Below are 26080 nucleotides of genomic sequence, written 5' to 3' on the forward strand. Positions count from 1 at the left end.
TCCTACTCCTAGCCTTAGTTAAGGTATAAGCTAATCAAACTCTTACCCAAGAATCTGAATTTCTAATGAAATTACAGTGATGAACTTACTCCATTACAGTTTATAAAAGAAACTATCCACGAGTTCCTAACTGGGATCCCCAAAGACGCTTGTCTAAGTCCTTCTGATATGCAGTTTTAGTTGTTAAACCTTCTCTTTGAGTATATGAGTTATCCAGTATCCTTTCATTAAGCCATTTTCACTTTTATTTGTTCCATACAACCGAAGAATTCTTAGTAAAACAAAAGAGTTTTCATTAATTTTTACCATGGGTAGATTTCCTTCGAGTGTCAAAGCTAATGCTTAATCTTCAAATGCCAATGAGCATTGAGAATAGTGTCAACATTCAGAATAGGTCAATGAGCATATTGACAAAGAAGACTTTGTAGTTATCTCAGGAGAAGAAGTTTCAAGATCACTTCTATACTTTGTCCATGTAATATGTGTATAGACAATGATCAGAAGTCTCTGGGGATCTTTCTTTATAGGTAATGTCACCATTCTAATTATACAATTGTGAATGCAATGATGGATTTATTAATATATGGTATGGTACAGCACAAGATTTGTTTCCATGCTTTTGAAAGTCTTGTACTATCTACAACATGACAAATTGTGTTGTTGTTTATTCTCCATAAGCAATAGAAGTAACCAGAATTAAAAAGATCAACAGATTTAACTACCTAAAACTTTTAAAATCTGAATATCAAGAGAAAATATTCAAGCCTTTTGATTTAGTAATTCTTCTCTTGGAAACCTAGTCTCTGTTCATATTTCCAAATATTAGGCAATGTTTGCAAACAACCATAAGAAGGGTGGGGTAGTCATTGAATGGAATATTGCATAACCACTCAAAATGCTCATTTTCTGTAACAAAGATTCAGAGAGCTGGAGTTAACATTTCAACCCCATCACTTTCTTGAAAGATCTTAAGCAAATTCCTTAACAACCTATGTCTTATTGCTTTTATTTGTAAAATGTGGATAACAATAATGCATATGACATCATGTGATAAGATTTAATGTTTTACTGTAGATAAAAGTATTAAAATAGTATCTGGCACAGGGGCACCTGGGTGGCTCAATTGGTTAAGCATCCAACTCTTAATTTCGGCTCAGGTCATAATCTCAGCATTGTGAGATAGAGCCCTTCATGCTAGGCATAGCATGGAGCCTGCTTAGGATTCTCTCTCTCCCTCTGCTCTTCTCTTCTTCCTTCCCTTTCTAAAAATATATATATGCAAAAATATATATATGCAAATATGGCACAGCATTAAGGAGGACACAAAATCATAGATGTTATGTGATCATAAATTTGTTTAAAAAAATAGAATACATTTAAAACCCTAGGGACATTAAGTAAGGTTTAACAATTGTTTAATGAGATAATGGAATTCCTCTACCAGGTTTCTTTATCTTAAAAAAAAAAAAAGAGAGAGAGAGAGAGAGAGAGATTTTATAATGAAAAATAATTTTTCAAAATTAAGTCTTTCCTGATCAAATTATCTGATTAATTGCACAGAATTACATATATGCTCATGTAATTTCATTGGGAGTTGAAGGTATCAATCAGACAAACTTAGAATTCAAGCCATTCCTAATCTAATTCAAGTCGTTCCTAATGACTTTGCTTTCTAAAAAAGAGATCTTTTTGGAAAACATATTGTTATTATTCCCCAGCTTAAGTATGTTCTTTCCTTCACGTTAGACTCTATTCATACTTTAACATGAAGGCATTGGTGAAAATAAACGTTTGATGACTTGAAGTTAATTTCAATTCAGAAAACATGTGAAAGGAGAATAGCACATGCCAGGCTACTCAGCATAACTTAACGAGGATAACACTTCCTTGGGAAGAGACCAATCATCCTTGGTCAAGATCCATGTTAATTTTCAGAAAAGCTTTTAAGAGAAAGATTTTCCGATTTGGAAAACACTTCAAAAGAACTTAAAGTGCTCTTGGGTCTAGTTGAAACCTCATTTGCAATGATCAGAGCTGTGTACCAGCTATACTATGATTTCTGATAATGGGTTCTGCATTAATTTCTGTTGTTTCAGGAATTTATGTAGATAAAGCTCATCTAAGCTTGTCAGTCTTATCATTCTGAAATGGTTAGAGGGTTAGATGCAGACTAATTGGGATGGCACAGGATCGGCTGTAGGAGGAGAAAGTCCCACACAATTTACCCAGTAAAAATAGCTACCACTCAGTGAGTGCTTAGGTGTCCAGCATCTTACCTGCCCTGATTGGTTTGATGTTAAAAGCCCCAGTGAAGGTTTACTAATTTTCTTTGTTTCAATCCACTTGCCCCAAGACTTCATAGGGACCAAATAGGAAGTCACAATGGTACTGTTTTTCAAAGGTTATTTGCTCCTTCCTTCCTATCTCTTCTCACACAGAAACATCAATAAAAAGAGATAGAAATCAGAGTAGGGGACCTTCTATTGTGCTCATTGGCTCAAGGGCAGAGATTACCATAGATTAAAGGGGCTGTTGGAGAAGTGCCTGGGAGGCAGATAATGTTCACCACCAGTGCCCTGTGATATTCCTCAGGAGCATAGAATAATACAGTATTTCATTCCAACAATGTGTGCTAAATCCAGGAGCCTTACCTTATGTGCCCCTCCCTTTCCTCCATGTGTCTCAAATTACATAGTTGGAATTTCTTTTTTTGTTTGTTTTTTCTTATTTCACAAACCACTTCTGTGAATCTGAATGTAGCCCAGTCCCTTCCTGGAGATGGGAAAATGTGAGAGAGCCTATGTTAATTATATTCCTAAAACTGCAGTCTTTTTCTTTTCTTTCTGGTTTTACTTCACTCTTATCCTACAAGGGATCCTTCCTCTCCCCCACAGAATCCCTTTTCTATCCTAAATATCACCTCTAGCTTCTTATTAATATCATTGGCTCAACTGATCCCCTTTCTTGGATCATCTTTCATCATTTCAGTTGTTTGCATGGAAAATGAAATTCCTATTGAACACTTTGCTTTCATACTAAATAGGATCTAATTTTCAGCCTTTAATTTAGATCAGTCTTTCTGTATTATCAAACTGATCTAGGGTAGCATCCTAGCTCTTCTTCAGCAAGTTGCAATCAGCTAAATTTCAAATCCCGAAGCTTGAATTTAATACAATGACATATGTAAAATGGAATTTTGCAATAAATTTAAAGAAATGGAACTTAATGTATCTTAATAGCTTCTCTTGAATCTATATCTTCAATTGTTAATAAGCCACATCACTGAGGAAATTATTTCAGTGATTGATTATGTATCTTCTAACTCAATTTTAATTTGTTAAAATCCATAAATAAGAATCTTTTAAAAAATATATGCATAACAGCTTCTGAAGTAGTCATGTATTTCCTTTAAATCAGAAGAAAAGTATTATTATTGAAATATGTGCATGTAATTTAGATTACATACATCTTAGCAAATTAAACATATTCATTATAAGAAATACTGAGTTATTTTATATCCTTCAATAGAAATTTTGTTAATTGATCTCCACTTAACCAATTCCCAAGCAACAGAATTAATGCTGGCTAATTTAAAGAGAAAAGCAATTTATTGGAAGCATATCAAGTAGAAATTTGAATAGCCAGGATCTGCAAAAAATGCAGAAAAGAGAAGTTTGGAAGTCAATCAACCAAACTAGGATAATATTTCAGGCATCTGGAACTCTGCTGCTGGACATTCATGTAGACAATGTTGCTCAATATCATATGTATTACCTCCTTCCAGGCTCAAAACACTGCAGTCTTTACTGTGAATAATTTCTCAGTTACCTGTAGTCTTGTTATTCTCCTAAAAGCTGAAGTCCTGAACAGGAGAGTTTGATTACCTGATCTTGGGTCACTTTTTCCCTGGCTCCCAATAGGTAGAGACTGGAGCTTGCTCTTTGGCTTTCACTGGGAGAGGTGGAAGGAGGGATTTTTCCTTTCAACAAAATTTACACAGAGGGGCTTTTCTCAAATAAGAAAAGCATTTGGATGTTGGGCTACAAAAAAAAGCAATTGCCCATTCAAGTAATTACATTTATTTACTCCATTCCTTTTTTGATCAAATTAAGCCTTCTTCCCATTTTATACCCAGGGGATTTAATTCTTTAAAGATCATAATTATAATCCTTAAATATTTTAATATCAGTTCTCTAGATAGAGAAGAAAAGATATATATATATATTTTTATATTTAAATTCATATATTTATATATAAATATTGAAAAGGAGTCTGGGGTAGAAATGAGTTTTCAAATCTACTTCAAGGACATTTTAAGGAGGAGAATATGAGAGAAATTCTGTCTCTGTTAATAGCTATTAGGTAATTCAGAAATGTTTCATCAAATTTGTCTGGAAAACATAATTTTTTAATTTACTTGAAAGCATCAGAGAAGTTATAAGATAGTGAAAAAAAGCAAATGAGAGCCAAGAGGACAGAAGCCTGAGAGAGAGGGTGACACTGGCATTGAGGGTAATCTTTATTCAGCAGTATTTGGCATTCGGAGATGCTGATTTGAGACTGGGAAGATGAGCAGTAACGGTGAAAGCTTGTGTAGCTAAGAGGCAGGGATTGGAGTCTGGAACCTGTCAAAAATGGAGACCAGATAAATCCAAATCATATTGAGTTGGGAATTCTAAAAGACTCCTCTTTAGTAAGTAGATGACCCAAAAAAGATAGGCTTTCACAGGAAATGTGGCTAGGCTTCAAATTATTTCATTCCAAGAAATTGCCTTCAGGTGATCCAGATAGCTCTGTATCACACATGTCCTTCACCAAATCAAACATAAATGATCTCTGGAGGACTCTCCTGGACCTCAGAGTATTTCTACATGTATTCTTTGCAAATACAAAAATACAATGTTTATAACAGAATTTAAAAAGAAACAAGGTGCACAAAGAAGCTAGGCATTATAATTTAAAACTAGTAGAAACAAGAAATAATAAGAATGGCCCTATATAGTGTCCCAATCATGAAGTAATCAGATAAAGACTTTAAAATACCAATATTTTATTTAATAAGAAAACAAAAAAGCAAGATTGAGAATTTTAGAGAGGTCCGGAAACAATAAAAAACAAAGAAAATCTAGGACTGAACTTTAAAATAACTGAGGGGGACCTGGGTAGCTCAGTGGGTGAGCATCTGCCTTTGGCTCACATGGTAATCCTGGGGTCCTGGGATTGAGTCCCACATCAGGCTCCCCACAGGGAACCTTCTCCCTCTGCCTGTGTCTTTGCTTCTCCCTCTATGCCTTTCATGAATAGATAAATAAATAAAATCTTAAAAAAAAAACTGAAAAACTTGTCAGTTGAGTTAACAGCCTATTAGACAAGAATCAAGAGAAAATTTGTAGATTGAAAGATAAGTCAAAAGAAAATATTTGATAAGGCAGAGACAAAAGGATAGAAAGTACAAAAGATAGAGTAAGAGACCAAAATATACTTGAAGAAAGTCTAACCTACTTATTAACAAAGTACAAAAGAAAAAAATTAGAATAATGCAAAAGGAATATTTATAAGACAATGAATAAGTACTTTCAAAAAAATAATGAGGGACTTGAAGCCACAGAATTAAGAAGCTCTACCAGGGCGAATTAGGATACAACAATCTACACCTATTATATACATCACAACAAAACTTCCAAAATCTAATGCCAAAGAGGGAAAAATTTAAACAACATGAAAAATGATAACCTGAAAAAAAGCTACAATTAGTGAGTTAAAAAACAAGATTACACATTTTTCTCAAGAGTGAACAAGAAGATTGAGATTTATTGATTTTTTTTTTACACTGGCCCTGACTTCCCAAAATTAGCCTATTCAATGTGATCAACTTTTTTTTTTTTTAATTTTTTTTTTTTTATTTTGGGAGGGGTGGGACAGAGAGGAGGGAGAGAAAAGAATCTCAAACAGATTCTACATTCAGTGGAGCCAGACTCTGGGATCATCCCATGACCCAGAGATCATGACCTGAACCAAAACCAAGAGTCAGAAGCAGCTTAACCCATTGGGCTACCACACCCCCAATGTGATCAACTTCTCATCCAGAAGACAATAATGAACATTAGAAAGCTTTTCTTTTTCTTCTTCTTCTTCCTTTTTGTTTTCTTCCTCTTTTTTCTAGTGATGAAAGATTTTAAAGATATATTTTAGAGAGAATAAAAGTGAAAAAATAGGATAAAACTGTAAAATTGTGGGTAAATCTAATTGATGGTATTAATAATTAATATTAATATTAATGTCTAATAGGGTTTTAAACATAAAAATGTAGTAAATGATAGCAATAGCATATAAGTTAGGGGAGGACAAATAAATTTAAGGTGTTCTGAAGTCCTTGCATTATCTAAGAACAGGAAAAAATTACAAATAATTTTAGGCTTTATAATAAAAAAAATCTTAGTCTGTAATTGCTAAGGAAACCACTACAAAAAAAGGAAAAGAATACATAACTTTGCAGCAAATGGGAAAAAGATGGTAAATGGAGTAATAAATACAATTTGTCCAAAAGGAAGCAAGGACTAAGAAAAACACAGCATAGATGAAAAATAGAGATCACCGAGTATGATTATTTAAACTCAATTATATTAGTAGAATTAGATAAAATATACATGATATAAATCCTCCAATTAAAAATAAAAAAATCACAGTAGATCAAAAATAAAACCCAACTAAGTACTACTTACAGAAACACAACAGAAATAAAGGAACAAAGAGTTTGAGTAAAAAGGTAGAAAAATATATAATGTGTAATTCAGATGAAAGCTGGAATAGCCATGTTAAGATCAGACAATATTTATGACTATTATAAATATATTAGTATTAATTTAAAAATTGATAATGATAGAGAGAGGCACTGTGTAATGAAGAAATACGCAAATCACTAGGGAGATATTTTTTACAAATCTAGTAACAGACTCAAAACCAAAATTAATAGAATACAATAAATAGGCCAGAATTTTGAGAGATTTTTAACAAAGTTCTCTCAGTAACTGACTGAACAAGCAGGAGCATATCAGTAAGGGTCTGGAAAGTTTAAACAATGGGGTTAGTAAACATCACTGAATGTATACCTACAGAACCTTGCATCCCAACATCTGCAGATAATACGTTCTTTCCAGGCATATGGAACATTTTAAAAAATTAATCAGACTCTGGCAGTAAAGCAAATCGCAGCAAATATCCAATTTGTACTCTGACTATAGTAGATTTAATTCACAAATCTATTTTTAACAAAAAGTAACTAGAATATCTCACATGTTTAGAAATTAATAAATATTCTTATAGCAAATTCTATGAATTCAAGAAGGAAATCACAATGTAAATTAGAAAATGCAAACAATGCATCAAATCTTGGATGATGCAGCTAAAGTTTAGAGGAACGCTGACAGCTTTAAATGTGTGTATCAGAAATGAATAAAAGGTTATAAGGGGCAATAAAATAAGGAATAAAAGAAAAATAAATATGAACAACTTTATGTTAACAAAATTGAAAATACGGTGGAAATTCTTGAAAAACACAATGTACCAAGAGCAGCAAAAATATATTAAATATATGAACTGTCAAATCTGTATATAAACATCTTGTCCCAAGAAAATTATAGGCCCAGATGGCTTCATTTTGAATTCTACAAAATATTTAATAAAGAAACAATTATACAAAACATTTTCCATAGAATAGAAAATAAGTCTGCAGAGTAGGCATTCCTCAATTTTATATGAGGCTAGAACAATCTTGATCACAAAACCTGAGGGCAATATGAGTAGGGAGAATTACAGGAAAATCACAATAACGAACAAGCAAAGGTGCTAAACAATGTATAGAAAGGGTAATGTGTCATGACTAAGCTGAGTTCATTCCTGGAATGTGGTGTTGATTTAACATTCAAAACTCAATTGATAAATATCATCACATGAACAGAATAAGGAAGAAAATAATTAGATCATCCTGATAAATGCAGAAATACACTGATGAAATTAAGCAATCGTTTATGTCAAAAATTCTTAAGAATCAAGGGAGATTTTTCTTAGTCTGATAAAATATACATACAAAGATCCTAGAGACACCACACTAATACTCAAATATGATAAGGCTTCCCTTTGAAATTGGGATGCTGGGGACAAAATAAAAATGCCTGCTATCACCACTCAGTGATATTCAACACTGTCCTAGAGATTTCCATCAGGAAAGTCAAGCCAGAAAAAGAAATAAAACATAAGTGGTGTAGAGAGGAAGACATAAAATTGTCATTTTAATATGATGATTATATTTGTAGAAAATCCAAAAGATTATAGAGATAAATTACTAGAATTAATAAGTGAGTTTAGCAAGACAAAGTCATATAAAAAATCAATTGCATTGCTATAAATTAACAACAAATGGAATGTAAAAATTTAAAATATAGATATAATTTATAAACTTTCAAACACCTAGGAACAATATATGTGCAAGACCTTTATACAGGAAACCATAAATATTATTAGAGAAATTAAATGGAGAGATATGCTCTGTCTAAACCCTTGCTACCCAAGGTATGCCCAACTGACCAGCAGCATCAGCATTATCTAGAAGCTTATAAGAAAATCAGTATCTTGGGCTTCATCCCAGACTTATTGAATCAGAAATTGTATGTTAACAGGAATATCTTGTAGACTGTATGCATATCTTAAAGTAGAGAAGCAAAGTCCAGAAAACCCAATGTGGAAAGATTTTGGTTCTCTCCACACTAATATGTAGATTTATGTCATCTGTCAAAATTCCAGCAGATGTGTGTGTATGAAAGATGATAAAATGATTCTAAAATGTATATAGAAATTTTGAAGGCCAAAAAGAGCTGAGACATTCTTGAAGCACAATATGGAAAATTTACTATACTGAATTAAGATCATCTTATGGTTCAGAGAAGCACGGAGATGTAGATATATACCGGTGTAGATATATAGATGTGTGCATGAGTGCATGTGTGTAGTTGGTACAGAGATTTCAATTTACACAATTGTGACCTAGTAAGCCTCTGTAAGGCTGTTGTCTCTGCACCTGATGCTAGAGCTTGAAGTCTGTAAGGTTGATAGTTGGAAGGGACAAGTAATGTAAAGTGAGGTAGAGCGAGGTAAAGCTGAACCTATTAGCATGAGCAAAAGCCCAAGAAGGACAGAATGAAATGGTGTCAGTTCACACTGCCTCCAATCCTGATTAGGTAGGAGTCCTTCAGAAGAAGCTGGCACCCTTCATCACAGACCCAAACTCACCCGTGATCCCAGAAAGACTGAAGACAATTCAGAGGAAGTAGGAAAATTGCATTCTTGGCTACCACCCCACACCAAGGTGAGCCAGAGCTATGAAAGTGTCTGGCAATCCTGTCTTGACCTTCTAAGCATATGAAAAAATATGGTTGCCACACTTCAATTCCACCCTTTATATCTGACCCCCAAATGTCTCTTGTGGTCCACATGGCCTAAAACACACAGGAAAGGGGATTCTGGGAAACAATTTAGCCTAGCCAAGTGGACGCATTACCAAGCCATTAGTAAATGCATATTGGTGCAAAGATAAACCAGATGAGCCAAGTGAAATAGAATTGGGAGCCTAGAAACAGATCCATACATTAATGGATCCTTGGTTTACAGTAAAGGTAACACATCAAAAAGTAATTAAAATAAAAAAATAAAATCTAATCATGAGGCATCTATATATTTTTTTTAAATTTTTTATTTATTTATGATAGTCACACAGAGAGAGAGAGAGAGAGAGAGAGGCAGAGACACAGGCAGAGGGAGAAGCAGGCTCCATGCACCTGGAGCCTGATGTGGGATTCGATCCCGGGTCTCCAGGATCGTGCCCTGGGCCAAAGGCAGGCACCAAACCACTGCGCCACCCACGGATCCCAATGAGGCATCTATATTATTGAATGTTCTTTGTTGAGTGCTATAATGTGAAGAGCCCACCTAATTCAGTAGTTCCTAAACTTCTCTGTACATTGGAACCATTTGGAGAGCATCACAAACTACCCATGCCCCAAAGATTTAATTGGTCTTAGGGGGTGGCCTGGATTTTGGAATTTTCAAAAGGTGATTGAAATACAAGGTGATTCTAACGTGCAAACAAGTTTGGGAACCACTGACCTATGCCATTTAATGCACATGTCCTGAATGTCCTTGGCTTCAATTTGTATTCAGAAACCAAGTGTTTTGAAGTAAGCATCTTCACTTAGGGTCTATATTTATGACTTAGCACATACTTCTCAATAAATCAAAACAGTTCTTGCTAAGGTCACTGGGATGATTAATTTTACATGTCAACTTGGCTAGGCCATGGTATCCAAATGCTTGGTCAAATGCTACTCTAGATGTTCCTGGGAAGATATGTTTTAGATGAAGTTAACATTTAAATCAGTAGACTGAGTAAAACAGATTGCTCTCCAAAATGTGGGAGGGCCTCATTCAATCAGTTGAGGATCTTAAGAGAAAAAAGACTGACCTCCCCAGAGGAAGAGATTTTCTCCAAGCCATGTTCAGACTCAGGCTTTTCCTTTCAGCTCCAGCTGGTCATTCTCCCTAAAGATGTTGTACTTGCCAACTTCTACAATTATGGGACCAATTCCTTAAAATAAGTTCTCTCATTATATCTCTTATTGTTTCTATTGATATATATTATATGTGTCAAAATAAATAATATATACTATATTATACATATACATATATACTTTATATATTATATATGTGTGTATATATGATATACCTGCATATTATATATACCACAGAATATTATCTGTGTGTGTGTGTGTATATAATGTGTATATTTATTCTATTGTTTCTGTTTCTCTGGAGAACCCTGACTAATACAATCACTGACATCCATGTTGCTAAATCCTTTCCTTACTTGGCCTTACAGTGGCATTTCCCTCCATTAATGGTTCTCCAATTACTTTTTTCCTTTGACTGTTGATTTTCCTCCTTATCTAGTTGCTTTTTATCAAGTTTTAAAAATACTGATGCCTGTGTCCTATCTCCGGCAATTCTGAGTTCTTCGGTCTGAGATGCAGCCTGGAAGCTAAGATTTATGAAAGTCCCCCAAGTAATTAAATGTTTGGAGTCAAGGTTCAAAACCACTGGTTCACAACCCCATGAGGCCTAACTCTGACCTGGGTTCATCTACTCCTGCTTATCAATGGAGAGTCTTCAACACTCCTTTCTTATTTTGATGCTTCACCTTTCCCTGGGCTCCAGAAATGTCTCTATCTGCAGCTTCAATGGCTAAAACTTAGCTCCAATCCAGAGGTCACTTTGACAGCTTAAATATAATATGAAACTCCAGTCCCTCTTTGTTGAGGAAGGCAGTAATATGCAGAAAAGACCTAGCTATCCTCTAATTGTTCTTATTGAGCTCAGGGCAGACAATGCGAACTCCCCTGTTTTCTCTTTGATACAAGATGGTACCACTTCCACCCCAGGTGGAACTCCCACATCAGCCATCTATCCTGAAGGCTTACTTTCAATTTTCCTAATGCAGAAGGAGGTCAGAGCTCAAAATCTTTACTCTTAACTAAACAGGGTCAAAAAGGCAAGAGATATTATTTTTATATCATTCTCTTTGAAAAGAGGATGATAGAATGAGTTATAATGCAGCTCCTTAATACATGGAGTTACGTGTGCTGAAAGTCCAATCGCATATTCTGAAGCTGATGAAAGGCAGGACAGGCTGCTGCTCCCCCAGTTAATTCCAGTCCTCTACACATGGCTCTCTTATGGGTGTTTTGCTTTGTTTGCGTGCTACAATTCACTTTATTATCCTCCTTAGGTTTCCCACTGTTCTTATTTTAATCTTTCAATTTGCAAAGTACATAAAATAAAAAACTTAGTGCTCAAACAAATTTTTTTATCTGAGCTCACACGCCAGCCAGATGCATTTTGTCACATTGTGCTAGTATATGCCGTTTGATGTTGTGCATCCTAGTATTTTTTAAATTATTCACATATTGAATTCAAATTTATGCAATAATGTGAAATAGAGAAAATGCTCTCTTAGATGGCTTTTTTGCCCCTATTTATCCATATTACTTTTTGATTCAAATGGCAAATCTCCAATTTTGAAGTTTTATGCTAGTGCCTGAAATCCAAGGAGGGTGAGTGTTGTTATTTTCATTGTTTGGGAAACAAAAATGTACCTCTGATAATTTTTGTCTTTGATTACTGCTTCTTCAAAGGATTTAAACCAGAATGAAAGCCTTTGAAATCTTCAGAGATAAGGAGACATGAGAGTTATTCTGTATGCACTGGATAAACAGATGTCTTAGCTTTTCAAACCAAACTTGAAAAATATAATCACAAGCTTCATGTGAAACAGAACAATTTTTGCAGGTGTATAGTGTTTTATATTTTACTAATGTGAAATGGAAGAAATAATGTCATTTTATTCCTTTTTCTTGTCTGAGAATTTAGTTCCAATTAACATTTCAGAAAACTTTTTTTCAGCTCAGGAAGAAAGATACATTCCATAAGAGGGGAAAAAATCTCTTTTCCTTGTCATTTTGGGTACAAATAAGCACAATTAGAAACATATTTATAAGTTGCTTGGGAAGTTGAGATCCTAATTGAGAAATTCCAAATTAATAAAAGCCAAATTTCATTCATTTACTCAATGGACCAAATCTTGTAATCAAATTTCTTCTGAGATATCTATCGACTTCAGTGAGAGTTTCTCACATGGAATAATTGTAGAATTAAGCTCAATGCTGTTAATAGGAAAAAACAACAACAACAACAACAACACTAATAGACTTTGCACTGTGGCAACTGATGACCTCAACTGGATAACCTATTCTTTGGATGTTGATGGTGTAGTTGCTTCCTGATTCACAGCAGTACAGAAATGGACCTAATGATGCAAAGAAACAATCTCTATCCATTATGCGTTCAGCCTTCCCAAGATAAAAGTACTTCTTACTTACGTACTTATGAGGGTAAAAGAGGAAAAGAGAATCATGCTGTCCATTGACTAGAATGTTTCCTTGTACCAAATAAACATGGGTAATTTTGAAGTTTAAATCTTAAGTGAAGACTCAGCTAATAACACAACTTGGAATTTAAGCATCTTATTAAATATCCACTTTGCTATATTCAAACTACTTCTTGAGAACCCTGCCAACAGCTATACTGTTGGATAAATTCTAATTCTTTTGGAGACCGTGAGGGAAAAATGGAGCCGACTTGCCTCCAAGGGGCAGGATTCAGTTTTGTTCAACCGTGTGTCCTCAGGGTCTTAGCGTTGGCTTAATTGGAAACTTAAACTTGAAGATAGTCATTTTGAAGTTTGAAGATGGTAAATGAAGTAAACTACACTGGCAAAAATGTGCTTCAGAGGCCAAACTGGCCCTCAAAAACTGCCTTGTGAATTGTGAAAACTGAAATGGATGTTAGAGACTATTTAGTATATTCCCTTTATTTTAACCAGTGAAGAAACTGATACTAAACAAGGAGATAGTGACTTATAAAAGGTCTCACATCCCTCAGGGCTAGAGTTTGGCTCTGTTACAGCTTCAGTGATGTGCTACTACAGTTTTTACTCTTTTGCCCTTTACTGATGGTCCCCGCCCTCCGCGGGGTGCCACTAACAATGTTGTTGCTAGCCTGGCCTGCCATTGATTAGATACCACACAGGGCCCTAACACTTTCATCTCCTCTGCTCCCTTCCCAATCCAACAACTAGATCAATGTGATTTTAGGAGCCGAGGCAAAAAGCCACTCTCTCTTCTCTCTCAAGATACCTCTCTGTCAGCAAAGGCTTATTAAAATAGCAATCCTTTGTGAACTCATTGACATGGTTTACTTGGGAATAAAAATATGTACATGGATAAGTCATACTGAACTGTACGGATTATTACATATTTTAAGCTACATTCAAAAGTCAATGTTTAACCCTGAATATACCTATTACAATTCTTACTCCTCTTCTGCCATGAAATGATCATGACAAGTCCCTATAAACAGATTGATTCTTGGTTTTTTTCTTCATTTCCCAAAGTGAAATAGCCAAAAATAAAAATGTGATACATTTCACATACAATCAACTGAAAAGAACTTTTAAATCTGCTTTTAATATAAAAGTATCGATTTTATATTTTGTTTGAACATTAATGTTAATAATAGCTGTTACTCTACTGGTATAATGTGAAGAGGGCCTGTCAAGTTAATCAGGTGAGGAATCTTTTTCTTTCTTTTTCTCAACTCCATTCAATGTCCATTTCAAGCCCTATTCTGTGCAGTGATGGAAATATTAATTCAACTCAATGTAAACTCAGTTAATCTAGGGTTAGTTTTTTTGATATTTGTTTCACCTGCAACTTTGAGATTTTCTCCATTCTCATTTCCTTTCTCTTGCATTGTGAAGTTCCAAGGGGTTTTAATAGAATTAAAACTTAATATTCTGGGGATCTAAGGTACAGCATGGTTACTATACTTAACAATATGTATTGTATATTTCGAACTTACTAAGAGATCTTAATGTTCTTACCACCACCACAGAGTGATAATTATGTGAAAGGTGTGGGGTTTTTCTTAAGATTTTAATTATTTATTCGAGAGAGAGAGAGAGAGAGAGAGAGGCATAGACACAGGCAGAGGGAGAAGCAGGCTCCATGCAGGGAGCCTGATGTGGGACTCATCCCAGGACCCCAGGATCACGCCCTGGGCTGAAGGCAGGTGCTAAACCACTGAGCCACACAGGGATCTCAAAAGGTGTGTTAACTAACCTTATTGTGACAATCATTTCACAATATATACACATATTAAATCATCACATCATACAGTTTAAACTCACACATTGTGATATGTCAATTATATCTCAATAAGACTGGATTTAAAAAATAAAGCTTAATATAATCATCATCTTTTTACATTTAAATCTGCTGAATTCTCTGTATTAGTTTTCTATTCTCCTATAACGAAGTATCACAAACTTGAACACTTTAAACAACACCCATTAATTATTACAGTTCTATAGATCATAAGCCTGGGTGCCTCAACTGGATTCTCTTTTTCAGGTGTTCCCAGGACAACATCAAGATATCAGCCAGACAAAGCTCTTAAACTGAGGGTCTGGAGAAGAAACCAGTCCCCAGCCCATTCAGGTTATTGGCAAAATCCAGTTCCTTGTTGCGGTAGGACCCAGGTCCCCATTTCCTTGCTGGCTATGGACCAGGAGTCACTCTTAGCTCCTAAAGTCACTTTCTTGTAGCCTCATCCAACTTCAAGCCAGTGAATGCACATTGTGTTTCCAGTCTGTCTGACTTCCCCCTCTGCTACCAGCTAAAGAAAGCTCTTTACTTCTAAAGGACTCATGTGATTAGATGAGGTCAGCTAACTTATTATTAGGAAAAGGTGTAAAAACTTAAGTGCTAGAAGATGGCTGCTCAGAACGTATATTCCTAGATAAAGGGGAAACCTCCCTAGTATTCAAGGACTCACAGTGAAATCCTTAAGTTCCTTTAAGACACTTCTTTTGCCACTTTTAAGGAGTTTGTTTCCTTCTTGGTTCCTCCCAGTTTTTGGAGAGATGTTGGTTATGAGCCTACCCGCTTTCTGGGTATAACTACCAGGAGCAACTTCAGGATGTTCCTGAGTGCATTCAGTGAGACTGGGTGAATCAAGGCTGAAATTCTCAAGCCTGTTCTTGCTCTTTGTCTTCACGTATAATGATTTTTATCTAATGCTGAAAGCTACAGGTAATATGTTTTTCAGATCCAGCATTATGCTATCTTCTACCAGAGAGGTTTTACTCTCATTTCTCCAAACAGTTCACATTGTTGACTGATCATCCTGAATTTGTGTGAGCTTGGTTTTAAACTTTGTTAGTGTGAATCTGGGGAAAGCTAACACTTTTTTCTCAAACCTCTCCAGTGCGGTAGGACTCAATCTCTAAACTTCCTGTCTGTAGAATTTGTTAGGCTCTGTTAATGTGGGTTTTTGTGTAGGTCTTCCTTAGAGTGGTCCTTATTTCTAAGGCAGTCTCTTTGGTATCTCAGTTGGGTGCCAGATCCACTACTAAGGTGTTAGCATTATATCTCCACTCTGGCAAGACTAGAGCTTCAGTGCTGCCAGCACCTTAGCACTCTCAGCCTCTAGTATCTTCATTCCAGTCTCAACGTCTGAGGAGCTGCTATCTGGTAACCCTCAGGAAAAGTGCCCTGCTCATAGACAATCCAACCCTCGGACATCGATGCCTGGGAAACTCCTATTTGGACTTCTGTGGCTTTGAACAGTTATATCTTCACAAGTACTCCTCCCCAGGTATATCTTCAGGGGAGGCTTCATCTGGCCCATACTCTGATCTCTACCTCCTGAGCTCAGCAGGACTGCTACCTGTACCCTGAATGCAACTCTCTTCCTATAGTTGGATAGTTGTCCCTTAGCTTAGAACTGGATGATTTTTCTGTCAGGAACCAAAGTTCACAACCATTTTGTGATACAAACCTGAAAACTCTTATTTTATGTATCTTTCCATTTCTGTATTTGCTTACAAAGAGAGGGCTAGTCCAAAATCAGTTACTCAGTCATTGTTGGAAGCAGAACTAGAAAGGATGCATTCTTGTATGAATAATTTAATCCCTAAGGACTCTATCATTCTTAGGCATAAAATGAGAAATCTTGCCTCTAAGTGACCTTGTTGTTTTAAATATCTGGTCAAAATGCAGGAGATACTTTAGGTTTGTTAAGATACGAAGATATCAACTTGATATTTTAGTCCATCTCTCCAAATGCAGTGGTTTTCAAATTACTGGGTTTTAAGTCCTTATTTGGCAGCTCCTGAGTTATGGAGCAATATTTGCTTTAGTATTAAAGACCACTGTGTTGTTATCCACTAATTCAGCAAATATTTACTGACTTCAGTATGTTTCAAGAACCGTGATGGTTGGTATCATGCAGTTTTTCCTCATAGTTTTTAATACTCTCTTTTTTAATATCATTTTGTATATTATTTTTTTCATTTTGTATATTATAAATAAATCTGCCTCTTACATTCCTCAGTGTTCACTTTTATATATTATTTGGTATTCATTACTTAAAACGTCATTTATTGTCCACTAAAGATGTACCAGACACTGCTGCCTGCTGTGAATGTAATGAATGACTGAAGCCTAATACCTACCTCTAAGGAGCTGTGTCTATTAAAAAGACTTAGGCATATGAATAGTAAAAGTTTACTAATAAGACTGCTCAAAATATTTTGGGGCCACAGGTGAGAGTGATTAACTCTGCCAGAGGCTTCTGTTGTAAGTTCCTGGAAAGAGTTGGCTTTAAGCTGGCAGACTAGTTGAGGAAAGGCAATCAAGGCCAAGTGGTTTAGGGCACCTGGGTGGCTCAGTAGTTGAGCCTTTGGCTCAGGTCGTGATCCTGGGATCCTGGGATCAAGTCCCACATCAGGCTCCCTAACGGGAGCCTGCTTCGCCCTCTGCCTATATCTCTGCCTCTCTCTCTATGTCTCTCATGAATAAATAAATAAAATCTTAAAAAAAAAAAAAGGCTAAGGGATTTAACCTTGATTCCAGGATTGACTGGCTAAGAGGTCACTGGTACCTGTGCATACTTCTCTTGGTTTCAGTTTGTACTCTTTTCACAGCTTCACTCTTCTTTCCTCTTAAATGGGATAAGAAACTGATTTTTCTGTTTTGTTGTGAAGATTAGAAATCTGAAGTTTAGAAGTTTAGACATGTTTGTTTATGTATACGTAAAGACGGTATTCATCATTTTGTTATACACCATAACTGTTTGACTGTTGATGTGCATATTTCACTACAGTGTGGGAAATTTTCCTCTTTGCATTCTTATTTGAAAATGTTTCCATATAAACTGTGTGTGAATTATCAAATCTTAGAAAATGAAAAAAATCAGCAAGAATAGCATTAAATTTTGTACTTTGCTTCATTAATTCAGGAGTTACACTAACATTTTGCAGAGTTTCAGGATACCACTGTATATTTCTATCCTCCTTCAACATTGTTATAGGTAAAGGAGTTTGTGCTGAAATTTTCTAAAACCTAGAGGGAATCTTGGCATTTGTCTTATGGGTTATGTAATAACATGTACCTTTTGTACTTTTTTCAGAAAAACTCAGCCTATTTTTATGAATTTGTCACATTATTTTTAACAAATCAATCTTCCTTTCCCAAATTTCCTATTTCTGAATTTCTATAATCATTTTTTTTATCTTTCACATTTCATCGTTATTTTCCTTCAAAGTATCTCTTCAATTAAGGATTTTTTTAGAAGCAGTGGATTGTTTATTGTTCTTATTATGTAATCACCCTTACTAAGGAACAAATAAATACAATGAAAATTACCTATTTTAAGTGCACAGTTTGGAGTTTTGACAAGTGATCCTAGCTCAGTAATTTCTAGAGCTCTCACAATGCTGTCAGTTTGAATTCCAACAAGCAGAGTATAGAGTCCTTATGAAACACCAAGGCACAGTAGAAACCCAGAAGGATCATGTCTTAGCAGAACTAAAATAGCCCAGAATAAAACTATTCTACCCTAATAAAGCTTAAAAACCATCTTCAAAATGTTCAGGCTAATCTTAACATAGCTGGTAGAACAAAGTCTAACACCCTGAAAGAAGACCACAAAATCTAGTGTTCAACAACATAAAATTCACAATATCTATTATCCAATCAAAAACAGTTTGGGGGGAAGCAGAAAAATGAGACCATGATTAAGAGAAAACTCATTAAATAAAAACACTCAGAAATGATAGAGAGATAAAATAATCATGCAAGAACATTAAAAGAGCCATCAGAATATGCTAAAAGTTTAAAGGAAAACATGATAATGAGATAAATTGAAGCTTTTAAAAAACTAAATAAAATTTTTAGATGTAAAAAATAACATCTAAAATGAAACAAAATAAATGTATGGGATTAACAGAAAATTAGATACTTTGGAAGAAAATTCAGTGAACTTGAAATCATAATATAAATTATCCAAAATGAAGTGCATGGAGGGGAAAAAGATTGAGAAAAGAATTACTAACTTATTAGGAACTTGTAGTACAATATCAAGTGTAGTCACATGTATGCAATAGAAGCCCAGAAGGAGGGAGTGGATATATTTCAAAAATTAGTGTCTAAGTTGCTTTTTTTTTTTCAAACTTTTATTCTCATGCAAGAAAAATGCAAACAAAACCACACCAGTTTACATCATAATCAAATTTCTGAAACCAGTGGTAAGCAAAACAGAACCAGATGTGGGATGGGGGAGAAATCATAGGAAAAAAGACATATCATATACAGAACAACATAGGTGAGAACCTCTTCAGAATCCTCATTTCAAACTATGTGACCCAGAAAACATGAAATAACCCTTTTAAAGAGCTGGAAAGGGAACAGACATGGAAATCTCTTTAAAATGGACTGCTACACCTCCCAAAAAAATTCCTTCAAAAATGATGGCACATAACTTGTCTAATTGTGAAAAAATCATCAGACAAACTCAGATTGAAGTACATTCTAAGGGATATCTGATAAATACTTTCTAAGACTGTCAAGGTCGTGAGAAACAAGGGAAAACTGAAAAATTGTCACAGACCAGAGGACACTGAGAAGACATGGCAATCAGCTCTAAAAATTACTGTACAAGGATCTCTTTCTTCTTGTGTGTCTCTCCGTGTCTCTTTCTTGCTGCTCTCTAGCCCTTTGCATTGCAAATTCCAGTAGTTTGGGATTCCTCCAATTTAATCTCCATTTCCTCAATTTAGTTTAGAAACCATTACTCTGGATTATAATCAAGAAATTACCCAGTTAGAAATCCAGGTCAATTATAGAAACACTGCCTTTACTTTCTGTTTCTCAGATATCTTAGGTTTGTACTACTTGTAATCTAACATAAAAAAAAAAAATATATATATATATATATATATATATATATGTAACAACTATGTTTCTTTTACATATCTAGTGTTTTCTTTTGTTTTTGTTTTTTTAGGGTAAGAAGAGGAGTCTAGTTCCACTTAATCCCAGGCCTGGAAGCACAAATTCATCTCTCTTATCTGTACTCTCTCCATTATCAAGAGCCTAAATTCTAATTACTTAAAATCTGTATTCCTTCAGTGGCCTCTGAAATGATCACCTTGACCATCTAGCCTCCACATGCCTCCCCAAAGCATCCCTCAAACTACTGTCAGATTAATCTCCTGTTAGTATCCCTTTCTTCACACATTCCACTTTAAAAGAATGTTATTGATTCCCTCTCACCCATCACATTTGTGCCTGGATTTTAACATATGTGTAAATTGGCTCCTCTCAAGCATATTTCCTTCTACTTCCTGTGTGTGCTAACTACTCTAGAACAATTGGTCAATTTGCTATCCTGATAGACACCATATACACTCTGACCATATTCAGAGTTTCTTAATTTTTCTTTTAATTTATCTCCTTCTGCTTAGTTTTTAAGGCTCAGCTACTTTCTCTTTGTCCAGGACCCTGTTACACTGTCAGGAAATTTTTTTCCTTCCTTGTCGTAGGAGAGAATGCATTGGTCCTTGAGTCTCATACATAGTAGTTTTATTAGAGTCTCTCATGCTTAAGTATGACCCAGGAGGATCAAAGTCTGCAGGTCCATGAGATTCTGCTTCTCTCCCAGTGGACTGAATCATTTTCTCAGCAAAGATGTTTCCCTCCCTACTAGAAATGCTCACTCAAGCTGATAAGAAAATGAAATTTACTCCATACCATTTTTATATAAATAGGTATTATCAAATTGTACCTATTGTGGATTCAGTCTCATTGAGAGATCATAGCTTATCATCAAAAAAGTTACACCCTAAAATAAAATATAGGTTTCAAAATACATGGAGCAGTTAGAGAACAATAAAAGGAAGTTTACAAATGAACATATATATGAATATATACAAAGAACATATATATGTTCTTCAAAAAAATGGAGTATCTTGGATATTATCCAAAACTCTGCATTTGGGGCACCTGAAAGGCTCAGTTGGAGGAGCATCTGCCTTCGGCTCAGGTCACCTGGGTTGGCATGGGATCCAGACCCATGTCAGGCTTCCTGCTCAGCGGGGAGCCTGCTTTTCTGTCTGCCCCTCACCTTGCTCATGCTCTCTCTCACTCTGTCTATCTCTCTCATATAAATAAGTACAATCTTTAAAAAAATAAAAAATATATAATAGTCTGTGTTCATGAAATATTTAAACCTTGTGCTTCAATAAAACCTGATTCCAGGGATCCCTGGGTGGCGCAGTGGTTTGGCGCCTGCCTTTGGCCCAGGGCACGGTCCTGGAGACCCAGGATCGAATCCCACGTCAGGCTCCCGGTGCATGGAGCCTCCTTCTCCCTCTGCCTGTGTCTCTGCCTCTCTCTCTCTCTCTCTCTCTGTGACTATCATAAATAAATAAAAATTCAAAAACAAATAAAAAATAAAAAAAAATAAAAAAAAATAAAAAAAAAACCTGATTCCAATTTTGGCAAGATATGGTCTTCTATGGTTTCAAGTGCTTTCTGTAGCAAATCATGACAGAAATACCACAGGGGCAGCTCTTCTTCTGCCAGTGTATACAGCATTTGGAATTGAGGATATATAAGAAAAATAGAGAAGAGTGTGCATGTGCAAGCATCCTCTTTCAAAGGTTTCCAGGGCGGGATATGGAAGAGTCAGGAAACTCCTTCTCTTCAGTCATTGTGATGAGATTCAAGGAAGTGTGGCTTTCTCATTTGGTCCCTAGGCCCCTCTGATTAGTGATTCCTGCTCTCATAGTTGCTGGATCTTCCCCAAACCAGTGCTTTTTTCCTGTGGAAATTCTCCTTTCAAAGATTGCCATAAAATCTAAAATTGTATTCCAAATAGGTTTTCCCCCCTCTGGTGGCAACAACACTAAAGCATTATAGTCTATGTGTGACGCTGGGTGTTAATTTATGTGTATTTTGCATGTATACATGTGTGCATGCCTGTGTGCGTGTGTGTGTTAAGAATCAATCACTAGCTTTCATGAAGAAAGGAATGTTGCCAAATAAATATGCATATAAATTCCTATTTATTGAAAATGTAACTATTATAGCAGCATTAAAAAATCAATGTTTGTCCAATTATTTTCTGCAGGCAGTATCATGCATTGCAGCCTAGTTTCTCATTAGATTAAATCAAACTGTTCTTAAATGCCATTTTACCAGCTGTTACTGGATAAAGGGTGAACAGAACAGTTTGTAGTGGCAAATATGTAGCTCTCTGGCAAGTGTCCTTGCCAACATTGCTACCAGCTGTGTATATTGTTTATCAAAAACAAATGCCCTTAGTGATTTTTCTTAAATTTTATGGAAGTGTGTTTTTTTTTCCAGGTTATTTTACACGTTTCTTAGAAAAATGTTGCCAAAGCCTGTAAAATAAGTCAAATTCAAATAATAACTGCAAGTATTTTCAGCTTCAATTTAGAGTAAAATGCAAGAATTCAATCAGTAAAAAGCTAGATGCATCAAAATAGAGTCAACTAGATTTCTCAGTTCCTCCATATAGGCTTTTATGTCGTGGCTTTAAAAAAAATTCTACATTTCCAATAGTCTCAACTGGGATCTAGTCAAATAGTTAATAGCCAAAACTTCTTAAACACCATCCCAACATGAAATGGAAAGGGACATAATGTCCAACTTTTTGCCTTTTTTCCTAGTTTTAAATATTTTTTCTTAACCTGAATCAGACTTTTTTTTCTTTACAGATAAGATATGAAAAGACCCCAGATGCTGAAGATTCTGGCCAAGATTATACAACTTATTAGTAGGCAGGACCTTCAGAGTACATAAATTCCAAAGATACCATTTATGTTATGCAAATGGAGTCTTGTTACTGGAGGTATAGACTGCAACATCTGACTTCAATTCGAATTCACTTTGCTTTTTCCTGTTGGACAACAAAGTTTTTGTAAGTTATAAGGCACAAGGGAAATACTAAATGTTAACATTCTGAACTATAACAAAAATGAAATTTTACTATTAATTTTTATAAAGACATCACGAAGAGCATTCAGATATCCAACAACCAATAAATCATCCTAAGTATGTAAGTATATATTAGGTGATATAGAGGAGTAGTTATTCCCTTATCTTATTATCAGCCTTCTCCTATTTTTTTTCCTACCATCCTCTTCTAACATTTTAGTTTCTCTATGAACAAGCACACACACACACACACACAAGCACACATACACAAACATACATACATACATACATGCACATATACATTATTATTTAGGGAAGCACAAGAAAGTGCTTGCCTGGCTAAGTAGAAAGGTAGTTTATATTACTCTCCTTCACAGGATTAATTCTCAGCTTCATATTCAGATATATTTTTAACATTGAAATCATTGTTCCTTCTGTGCTTCCCTATAAATTTCACTACACACCTGAACCCTGAATTAAATCATTCTGATTATTAGGCTGAGGATATTTTTGAAGAAAGCAGCAGTAAGGAAAATAAGCAATGTGTCTGCCAAAGTTGCCTTATATATCAATATTCGGTTGGAACCGAATAATGGCTGCCCTGCCCATAGATGCCTATCTCTACCAGAATCGCCACCACTCCTTAGTGTATTAAGCCAGTCCACTTCATGCACTTGCTTAACTGATGGACCTTGGGTAATTACATTTGAAACTCCTGGAAAATATTGAAAGTGGCTGGAAACATTTCCTCCAGAGCTAGAGTAGGAACATAAAATAGCACATCCTATGTGGCTATTGAGAAGATCATATTTGAACATATCTATAATGTATTCTTTTAAGGTTGTTCAAACCAGACATTTTATTTTCCCGCTTAAAAAACTTCAGTGGCTCTCAAATAGGTCTTCAGGATTCTACTTAACTTTGCAGTGTGCTCTCTTACCACTGACACTCACTGTTCTACAGCTTTTGCACCAAAACTAGACTGGAGGACTTCTGTAGGACACAGGAAGGCAGGATCCATGACTTTTTCACTGTTACATCCCTAGTGCCAGCAATGCCCTGGAAAAATAAGACAATTTGGTAATTTATTAAATGAACTGTGCATGAATTAATTGAAAGGATTTTGAGTAGGCCTGGTTTTCTGGGAGAGTGGGTGGCTGGTTAATGTTCCCACAACTCTGCAACGAGGAGCAAAAAAACAGAAAAAAATGTTCTGTTATTCATTCTCTCCTACTTTGGCCTAGTTGCCTTGTACACTCTGTGGCAGTATATTAGATTCACTAAGAGTCACGGCTTGATGAAGTTTTTATCTTCTCTGTTTGTTGAAGCTACTTGTCTCCAAGAGATACAGTTTCCATTTCTCATCCTTTCTTTACTCTGGAGATCCATCTGCAGCAAGGTACTCATTGACAATGACAGCACCTCTGTCTGGGCTTTCACCTCCAGACTCAGCTCCCATTGGTTTCCCTGAACTGGCTTCTCCATCCGGACCCAGTCCTTTTGCTCCTTCCCTGGCTCTCTCCTCTTTGCCAGGTCCTTGGAAGAGCAATTTGCCTCTTTACAAGTAACAGTTTGGTCTTCGTCATTCTTTTGCCCCCAAATACTGTCTTCCACAATACCTCTCAATCCCATGCCTCACCACACCTCCAACTCAGCACCAGAGCAACACCCTGTTTGCCTTGGAGAGAAGGCTAAGAACAATCCTACATAAAACTTCCCATCCTTATTTGCCCTGAATTCTTTTGCTCTCTGCAACTTTCCTTCCAATCCTTTTCCCAATCACTGTCTATCTCTTTTTACCAGTTTTTTCCAATGATTTGGGGGTAGATTTGTAAATTCACTATTTCGAAGTTTATATTTGAGATGTTAATTTTGAGGCTAATCTAAGAATTAGTATCAGTATGCCTTGGATTATTTGGATGACCACCTTATAACTAGATTACTGCCAAACTGTGCTGGTGTCCACATTCCAGTTTGGGTTTACTAGACACTAATAACACTGCTTTAGTGACCCTAGGTTAATGGAAAAATAACGACAGCAGAATAAATATGTAAGTGATATGACAAGTCAAATGAAGTCTAAATAACATCACAGAAAGAATGTCATGTAAATAAATATTTTTTGCAATAATTGCTATAAAGACAAGTGTTGGGAAACTGAGTCATCACAACAAAATCAATATTAGTATAAGTATGATGAACTCAAAGTGTTTTTTTGTGGCAGCAACTGGCATCATGTGAACCAACATTTTGTTTTTGAAAAACAACATCATTTGTCACATAATATTCTTAATTTGAACTATTTGGTGTTGTAGAATTTGTATTTTATTTCTAAATTCTTTTAGAAAAAATTCTTTTTTTCTAAGAGTTGTGTGTGGATATAATTCATGGATAGCTTTATATTTGAAGATATTTAAGTAAAATACTAATAAATATAGTTTGGGGAATTCATGACTAAAAAAAGAAATTTAGGACAACATTGACTTCCTCAGATGAACTTCAACCACTGTTATTCCCTCTTAAAGTTTTTCTTAGAAGGTTTATCTCCAATTATGGAATGCAATTAAGTTCACTAATTCATTTGTGACAAAGATACAAGAAAGATATTAAATCATAGGTGCTTGCAATCTGCAACCTCCCCTTGCCTGCCAAAGGTAATTCTCCATCCCTTACTCCACTCCCTACTCCAAACTCCCCAGCTGGACTTCCAAGAAATAGTGAGTATCTAACAGGTAATATGAAAACTGAAAAGCTGAAGGAATAAGATAACTTTAATGAGTTTTTTAAATTTAAAAATGAAAATAACCCTGAAAACAAAGCTGAAAAAAAAAACACCACAAGAGAAGAACATTACGGGTCAGTATCCTTTATGAACATGGATTCAAAAATTCTTAACAAAATACTAGCAAGACAAATTCAATAGTATACTAAAAGATTATACACCATGAGCAAGAGGGATTTACTCACAGAATGCAAGGATGATTCAACATACAAATATCAGTCAATGAAATACAACACGTTAACAATATAAAAGAAAAAAAATGATCATCTCAATGGATGAAGATAAAGAATTTGCCAAAATTCAATACTTTCTCATAATAAAAGCACTCAAC

The 26080-nt window shown here is 35.4% G+C and overlaps 1 long non-coding RNA gene across 1 annotated transcript in view; it reads left to right on the forward strand.

Moving 5' to 3' along the window:
* LOC144287522 (uncharacterized) overlaps positions 1-25185 on the forward strand; it is a 57206-nt gene extending 32021 nt beyond the window's left edge. Inside the window, exon 3 of the long non-coding RNA XR_013355307.1 lies at positions 22748-25185. This is a non-coding gene — a long non-coding RNA (uncharacterized LOC144287522). The remainder of the gene's footprint in view (positions 1-22747) is intronic.
* The last annotated feature ends 895 nt before the right edge of the window (positions 25186-26080 follow it).

Source organism: Canis aureus, chromosome 17 (genome assembly GCF_053574225.1).
Source record: "Canis aureus isolate CA01 chromosome 17, VMU_Caureus_v.1.0, whole genome shotgun sequence".
In the NCBI taxonomy this organism is placed as follows: Eukaryota; Metazoa; Chordata; class Mammalia; order Carnivora; family Canidae; genus Canis; species Canis aureus.